The sequence below is a fragment of the Mandrillus leucophaeus genome, unplaced genomic scaffold (genome assembly GCF_000951045.1).
Source record: "Mandrillus leucophaeus isolate KB7577 unplaced genomic scaffold, Mleu.le_1.0 Scaffold73, whole genome shotgun sequence".
Taxonomy (NCBI): domain Eukaryota; kingdom Metazoa; phylum Chordata; class Mammalia; order Primates; family Cercopithecidae; genus Mandrillus; species Mandrillus leucophaeus.
The window spans coordinates 3,952,437-3,961,704 of NW_012107919.1; positions in this window are offsets into that span (position 1 = coordinate 3,952,437).

The window sequence follows — 9,268 nt, forward strand, 5'->3', positions numbered from 1 at the left end:
AGATCACGAGGTCAGGAGATCAAGACCATCCTGGCTAACACAGTGAAACCCCATCTCTACTAAAAATACAAAAATTAGCCAGGCATGGTGGCGGGTGCCTGTAGTCCCAGCTACGTGGGAGGCTGAGGCAGGAGAATGAACCTGGGAGGCAGAGCTTGCAGTGAGCAGGGATTGCACGACTGCCCTCCAGCCTGAGTGAGAGAGTGAGACTCTGTCTCAAAAAAAAAAAAAAAATTAATATTCAACTTAATAAAGTTACAAAATCAGTGCCTTAGTTCTTCCATGAACTTCTAAGTTCTGTTTACAAGTCTTACTATTTTATTTTCAAAACTAGCATGGGCCAGGTGCAGTGGCTCACACTTGTAATCCCAGTACTTTGGGAGGCCAAGGCAGGTGGATTACTTGAGCCCAGGAATTTGAGTCCAGCCTGGGAACACAGTGAGACCCTGTCTCTACAGAAAATTAAAAAATTAGCCAGGTGTAGTGGCATGCACCTGTAGTCGCAGTTACTCAGGAGGCTGAGGCGGGAGGATTGCTCGAGCCCAGGATGTTGAGGCTGTAGTGAGCTGTGATTGTGCCGCTGCACTCCAGCCTGGGTGACAGAGAAACACTTTGTCTCAGAAAAGTAAAAAATAAAATTAAAAAACCCTGGCATGATGTATAACTCCTTGATTAATGTTTGATCCCATTTAAAAACTTAATTTAACTCTTTTTAACATTTTAAAATGCATTTATACATTTAACATATTTGATTTTTCTTTTAATACTATACCAGTCTGAGTCAACAAACAAAACTTTCCTGGGAACCTAAATAACACTTTAAATTCTAATAAATTAAACTCATAAATATGGTGGTTGATATGGTTTGGCTGTGTCCCCATCCAAATCTCATCTTGAATTGTAGCTCCCACAATTCCCATGTGTCATGGGAGGGACCCAGTGGGAGGTAATTGAATCATGGAGACAGGTGTTTCCTATGCTGTTCTCATGATAGTGAAAAAGTCTCATGAGATCTGATAGTTTTATAAAGGGGAGTTTCCCTGCACAAGTTCTATTATTCTCTCTTGTCTGCTGCTGTGTAGGATGTGCCTTTTGCCTTCTACCATGATTGTGAGGCCTCCCCAGCCACACGGAACTGTGAGTCCATTAAACCTCTTTTTCTTTTTAAATTACACAGTCTTGGGTATGTCCTTATCAGCAGCATGAAAACTGACTAATATGGTAAATTGGTACGAGTAGAATGGGGCACTGCCGAAAAGATACCTGAAAATGTGGAAGCGACTTTGGAATTGAGTAACAGGCAGAGGTTGGAACAGTTTGGAGGGCTCAGAAAAAGATAGGAAAATGTGGAAAAGTCTGGAACTCCCTGGAGACTTGCTGAATGGCTTTGACCAAAATGCTGATAATGCTATGGACAGTGTAATCCAGGCTAAAGTAGTCTCAGATGGAAATGAGGAACTTGTTGGGAACTGGAGAAAAGGTGACTCTTGTTATGTTTTAGCAAAGAGACTGGTGGCATTTTGCCCCTGCCCTAGCAATTTGTGGAACTTTGAACTTGAGAGAGATGATTTAGGGTATCTGGCAGAAGAAATTTCTAAGCAGCAAAGCATTCAAGAGGTGTTAAAAACATTCAGTTTTAAAAAGGAAACACCATAAAAGTTTAGAAAATTTACAGCCTGATAGAAAAGACAGAAAAGAAAATCCTATTTTCTGAGGAGAAATTTAAGCTGGCTGCAGAAATCTGCATAAGTAAGGAGGAGCTGAATGTTAATCACCAAGACAATGGGGAAAATATCTCCAGGGCATGTCAGACAACTTTGTGGCAGCCCCTCTTATCACAGGCCTGGAGGCCTAGGAGGGAATAATGGTTCTGTGGGCTGGGCCCAGGATCCCTCTGCTGTGTGCAGTCTAGGGACTTGGTGCCCTGTGTCCCAGCTGCTCCAGCCATTACTGAAAGGGGTCAAGGTACAGCTCAGACTGTGGCTTCAGAGGGTGCAAGCCCCAAGCCTTGGCAGCTTCCATGTGGTATTGAGCCTGAAGGTGCACAGAAGCCAAGAGGTGAGGTTTGGGAACATCTGCCTAGATTTCAGAGGATGTAGGGAAAGGCCCGGATATCCAGGCACAAGTTTGCTGCAGGGGTGGGGCTTTCATGGAGAACCTCTGCTAGGGCAGTGTAGAAGGGAAATGTGGGGTGGGCAACCTCACACAGAGTCCCCACTGGGGTGCTGCCTAGTGGAGCTGTGAGAGGAGGTTCACTGTTCTCCACACCCGAGAATGGTAGATTCACCAAGAGCTTGCATCATGCACCTAGAAAAGTCATAGATACTCAATGCCAGCCTGTGAAAACAGCCAGGAGGGAGGCTGTACCTTGCAAAGCCACAGGGGCAGAGCTGCCCAAGACCATGGGAACTCACCTCTTGCATCATCGTGACCTGGATATGAGACATGGAGTCAAAGGAGATCATTTTTTTTTTTTTTTGAGCTTTAAGATTTGACCTCCCCACTGGATTTCAGACTTGCCTGGGGCCTTTAGCCCCTTCAGTTTGGTCAATTTTTTCCATTTGGAATGCATATATTTATCCAATGCCTGTACTCCCATTGTATCTAGGAAGTAACTAACTTACTTTTGATTTTTCAGGCTCATAGGCAGAAGGGATTTGCCTTGTCTCAGTTGAGACTTTGGATTGTAGACTTTTGAGTTAATGCTGAAATGAGTTAAGACTTTAGGGTACCATTGGGAAGGCAAGATTGATTTTGAAATGTGAGGACGTGAGATTTGGGAGGGGCCTTGGGCAGAATGATATGGTTTGGCTGTGTCCCCACCCAAATCCCATCTTGAATCATAGCTCCCACAATTCCCATGTGTCATGGGAGGGACTAAGTGGGAGATAATTGAATCATGAGGGCAGGTCTTTCCTGTACTGTACTCATGATAGTGAATATGTCTCACAAGATCTGATAGTTTTATAAAAGAGAATTTCCCTGCACAAGTTCTAGTATTCTCTTTTGTCTGCCACCGTGTGCCTTTCAACTTCCACCATGATTGTGAGGCCTCCCCAGCCACATGGAACCATGAGTCCATTAAACCTCTTTTTCTTTTTAAATTACACAGTCTCGTAATTTTAGGGTTTAAGGATAATAGAAGGATAGGTGCAACATGTATGAATATTAATATATTTCCTCTTTTCCTTTTTAAATTACACATGTCTTTATCAGCAGTGTGAAAACAGACTAATATAGTGATTCTCAAGCCCTCTTCAACCTGGTATGTAAATTTAATCAGAATTTACTTTAAATATTACACATACACATTAATTACTCATTACATTTTAAAATAGAATTTCAAGACTGACTTATCAACTCTAATAGACCCAACTTTCTTTCCTTTCTTTTAATTTTTTTGAGATGAAGTCTCACCCTGTTGCCCAGGCTGGAGTGTAACAGCGTGATCTTGGCTCATTGTAACCTCCGCCTCCTGGGTTCAAGCAATTCTCCTGCCTCAGCCTCCTGAGCAGCTGGGTACAGGCATGCACCACAAAGCCCAGCTAATTTTTGTGCTTTTTAGTAGAGATGGGGTTTCATCATGTTGGTCAGGATGGTCTTGGTTTCTTGACCTCGTGATCTGCCCACCTCGGCCTCCCAAAGTGCTGGGATTACAGGCATGAGCCACCACGTCCAGCCAACCCAACTTTCTTAAACTTTACACTCAAAATATCAAATATGCACAGATGTCTTAACATTAAAATGCTAATATTTTTGTTTTATTCTCTTGCCATTTTATTCTTATGTATAAAAAATACCCCAGGTTTCAGAATTAAGGAAATTTTTACTTTCTGAAGAAAAAATTTCCTTATCCTGAACACTTTTGGGGCTACTTTTGTCACAGTTGAATCTGAGTGCTGACTGCAATGCTGTCCACAAGACTGAAAGACCCACTGAGCTTTATTTATGGTTCTATGTCTTATGGTTTCCAAATGGGGGTGGTCTTATAGCCAAGTCCCCACCCTTCTCTCTACTCAGAGAAGCCTGAACACTTCCCAATCTGTGACTTCACTTGACTGATTGTGTATTTCTTTGACTCAAGATATTTACATGTTTCTGGACTAGTTCTAAAGACTTCTGTACTTGCTGGAATCCTGCATTCTTTTCATATTTTTCCAGTCTTGGAGCCCCACGACAACCACAAAAGGATATGAACACAACACTCAGCTGGATTCTGGCTATTTCTCATTGCATTGTCTATGTGCTCACAACTTCCCAAAGTTATCCTAATGACAATGAAGACTGGACAGGGATTTGAAATGCTGTAAATATTTAAAGGTTAATGTTCCTTGAATTCCATTTTTCTCTTTTGAAGGTGCTGTGACCGTAATGATAATATTTAAGGGAAATATATGGTCTCTGGTGCATCATAAATCATAAAACTTTTACTTCTACAAAATGTTACTTTTGCCCAGGAATATCAATTCTTCTCTCTGAGGGGCAAGTACTAACATGAAACCACTTGGAGAAATTGCTCCAGTCTTCTTCTAAGGCCCATATTTGCAGTTGTGCAGACAGAGGATTCTCTTTGATGGCAATACTAGGGTTGAAGTCAGAGTGAAGAGAAAAGTCAATTCATTGCTGATGTTGCTGATGTTGTTGATATTGTTGAGAAAGGACGTCCCCCTCCCTAACACCCACCCAGCCCCTCATTAAAAACAAACCAGCCTGGAGTTCATCCCAGCAATCAGCCCAGATTTCCCTCCTGACTCCTCACCGGGATATCTGGGTGATACAGGAGTTAAGAAGAAATTATTTAGACAGATAGTGAGGATAAGGAAGTCCTTGGTAAGGTTTCCCTTTTAATAAAGAGCAGTCCCCAAATCATTTTTTTTGAGACCAAGTTTCACTCTTGTTGCCCAGACTGGAGTGCAGTGGCGCCATCTTGGCTCACTGCAACCTCCGCCTCCCTGGTCCAAGCAATTCTCCTGCCTTAGCCTCCCGAGTAGCTGGGATTACAGGTGCCGGCCCCCACGGCCGGCTAATTTTTGTATTTTTAGTGGAGACGGGGTTTCACCATCTTGGCCAGGCTGGTCTTGAACTCCCGACCTCAGGTCATCTGCCTGCCTCGGCCTCCCAAAGTGCTGGGATTACAGGCGTGAGCCACTGTGCCCGGCCAAATCATTTCTTTTCTGACAAAAAGCAGCCTGTAAAATTGAGCTGCAAACATAGATAAGCAGTCGGAAGCTTGCAGGGGTGAATGCCTGCAGCTATGACGATAGGAAAAGGCTACCTGGGGTCTAGACATGTCTAACATGGAGGCTCCATCTTCCCGTTCCTTTATCAACCATATGTACAGTAAGGAGCCTACCATGTGGTACTGGCCAGGTAAAAAAAGCCCATTTGCATAACAAAAGATTAGGGTAGGGTGGCCAACTTCTTCACCGGCTATATAAATGTCATGCCTGGTCCAACCAATCTTTGGGCCCTATGTAAGTCAGACACTGCCTCTGCAAGCCAGACCATAAGACCCTGTGCATTTCACCACGAAACCAGAAGATCCCCTTGGGATCTCCTCTCTCTCTGCAGGAAGGAGAGCTATTTCTCTTTTCTCTTAATTTTGCCTATTAACCCTCCACTGTTGATCTTCACTCCACGTGTGTCCGTGTCCTTGATTTCCTTGGCATGAGGCAATGAGCCTCGGGTATTACCCCGGACAAACGATGCCGCTTCATGGGGACTCCTCATCTGAGATGGTTGATCCTAGAATTGCAGGAGTGAGCGGACTCAGGGTAGTTATTTTCCCCATCTGTATTTGGTTCATGCTAACTGATGCTGCCACTTTAGCAGGCAGGCTCTGCCCCATCCTTTCCCTGTTAGCCTGTGGGACTCGTGTGAGAACACAAATACGTGTGCAGCTACAGAACCACTCTTTTCCTTGCTCTCCCGTCATTTACTTGCCTTCTTTTTATTTTGCTCCAAATGGCTCTCAGGGCATAATTTGATAAGGCACAGCACAGACCTGAATATAAAACTAATACATAATAATAATATCTCATATTTATTAAGTACTGACTATGTGACAGCCACTGGGCTAAGTGCTTTCCATGCTTCATTTGTTCAATCCTCACCAGACCCCAAGACTGAGCTGCAGCTAGCTGTTTCCCAGGCAGTCCACTCGGATCTCTCCTAGGCACCAAGTCAACATGTTCAAAACAGGAACCTTGGCCTTCTTCCCCAAGCTTCCTCTTCCTCTGCAGGTCAAGCCAGAAACCTGGGAGTCATTGGACTCCTCCTTCTTCCGTAATCCTCACCCAACATCCAGCCAACTGCCGACCCCTGACAGTCCTAAATCTAAATCTCTATCTCAGCTGGGCACGGTGGTTCATACCTGTAATCCTAGCACTTTGGGAGGCCAAGGTGGGTGGATCAGTTGAGCCCAGGAGTTCGAGACCAGCCTGGGCAACATGGTGAAATCCCATCTCTATTAAAAATACAAAAAAAATTAGCCGGGCATGGTGACGCATGCCTGTAGTCCCAGCTACTCAGGAGGCTGAGGCACAAGAATTGCTCCAACCAGGGAGACGGAGGTTGCAGTGAGCTGAAATAGTGCCACTGCACTCCAGCCTGGGTGACAGATGGTGACTGTGTCTCAAAAAATAATAATAATAAAATAAATAAATAAATAAATCTCAATCTCTCCTCATGCCTCCACCTGTCCCCAGCCCTCCTTGTCCCAGCATCTGTCTCTGGATTACTGTCATACCTCCTGGCTATTCTCTCCATCACCAGCCCTTCAATCTGGACTGGCACAGGAGCCAAGTGACTTTTCCATCTTATCTTGCCACCCTTTGCCGTTAGGATAAAACCTAAACTTCCCCGGGCTTCCCAGGCCTTTCACGCCTGGTCCTTACCTTGCAGCCTTGCAACAACTTGCTCAATGACTTCCAGCTCCAAAGATCTACTTCATTCTCTGTGACTTTTAAGCTTTTGTTCTAAACTATGAATTCTTTAAGTATAGCTTCCTCTTCCTCAGGTCTCTCAAATCCTTCTTTTTCTTATGAGGCGGAGTCTGGCACTGTCGCCCAGGCTGGATTGCAGTGGTGCGATCTCAGCTCACTGCAACCTCACCTCTTGGGTTCAAGTGATTCTCCTGCCTCAGCCTCCTAAGTAGCTGGGATTACAGACATGAGCCGCCACGCCCAGCCTCCCAAATCCTTCTTATTCATCCTCCAGGTCTCAGGCTATCCAGAGGAACTTTTCCTGATTCCCAAATCTGGCATTCCTACAAACTCTCATACACCCCACATTTCTCCTGTGGTAGCACTTACCATAGCACCTCTGGACTAATCTCCTGTAGTTGGCAGATTAATGGCCTCCCACAGATGCCTATGTCCTAATCCCTAGAACCCAGGATACAAGGCAAAAGGGGCTTTGCTGATGTGATTAAGCTAAGGATTTTAAGACTGGGAGATTTTCCTGGATTCTAGAGGTGGACTCTAAATGTAGTAAGGATCCTTATAAAGCAGAGAGTAGGGAGCAGGAGCATGAGGATCAGAGAAGGAGATGTGATGAAGGAAGCAAAGCTCGGAGTGATACAGGCCATGAACCAAGAAATGTGGGCAGCTGGAGAAGGCATGAAAATGCATCATCCTCTAGAGCTTCCAGAAGAAATGTGGCCCTGTTGATACCTTGATTTTAGCCCAGTGAGAACCATTTTGGATTGGTGATCTCCAAAAATATAAGAAATTTGTGTTGTTTTAAGCCACAAGGTAATTTTTTATAGCAACAATGGGAAACAAATTCATCCCCTTTGTAGATTGCATCCATCTCTACATCCTTAGCACCCAGAACCATAACTGCTCCATAGCATGCACTCAATAATATGTGGTAGGGTACCATCTTTGAAATATTAACCTCTCTTTTTCTCCTAGCATTTTGCTCCCCACCTCCCTACTCTAGCAGTGAGTCCTGGGGTTCCCTTCCTCAGGGGAGTGGTGTGATTACAAGAAATCGCCAGCTGGTCTCTCTTTGAAGTTTTGTTGCTGCTGTTGTTGTTTTGATGGAGTCTCACTCTGTCGCCAGGCTGGAGTGCAGTGGCGCAATCTCGGCTCACTACAACCTCCACCTCCCAGGTTCAAGCGATTCTCCTGCAGCCTCCCAAGTAGCTGGGATAACAGGTGCATGCCACCACACCTGGCTAATTTTTGTATTTTTAGTAGAGACGAGGTTTAACCATGTTGGCCAGGATGGTATTGATCTCTTGATCTCGTGATCCATCCGCCTCGGCCTCTCAAAGTGCTGGGATTACAGGCGTGAGCCACCACGCCCAGCCCTCTCTTTGAGTTATTATGTATATTTATGGTTGTATTTGCCACTGGCTGATGGAAGGTAATAGAGAGGAAATGGCCCTGAGAAGAAATCCCCAAGATTTAAAAGAAGCAGGAATTTATCTTGAAGATGAGGAAAAGATTCCTTTAAGCAGGAGGAGGTGGGAAAAGAAAATACGGCTTGAGAAGGAAGATGGTAACACCCCCAGGGAGGGGTTGGGGATGGCTGAGTGATATGTTTTAGGTGGACAGCGTCATAGAGCGCCACAGACAGCCCAGCTGAGTGTCAGGTGCCCTCCAGGCCTGAAGGGGCCAGTCAGACATCTCAGGAATACCTGTGTGCACAGATCACTGGAACTTTAGGAATACCACCTTCCAGGGCTTGGCAGTACATGAGTCTTCTGAAACTTACACTAGAACCTTTAACCTCGACTGAGACAAGATCTCAGTGACATGGGAGTTTAACACAGAAATTCAGTTTCATTTTAGGAAAATAAAGTGGTATTTCTTGTGCTCTTGAAATTCAGACCCACCGCATGTATCACTTGAATGAATCAGGGATCCCATGGCTTGCCCTCTGTACTTGTTACTTTCACTTTCCTGCAAGAGTCAACTCTGTTACAACTATGGCCACTGTCCTGCTGCAACTGAAAACTCTTTCTTAGCTGTGGAAGTTAGGAAAATATATTTTGGCCAGCCAGGGTGGTTCATGCCTGTAATCTCAGCACTTTGGGAGGCCAAGGTAGACAGATCACTTGAGGTCAGGAGTTTGAGACCAGCGTGGTCAGTATGGTGAAACCCTGTCTCTACTAAAAATACAAAAACTAGCCAGGCATGGTGGTGCACGCCTGTAATCCCAGCTACTTGAGAGGCTGAGGCAGGAGAATCACTTGAACCTGGGAGGCAGTGGTTGCAGTGAGCTGAGATTGTGCCAATGCACTATAGCCTGGGTAACA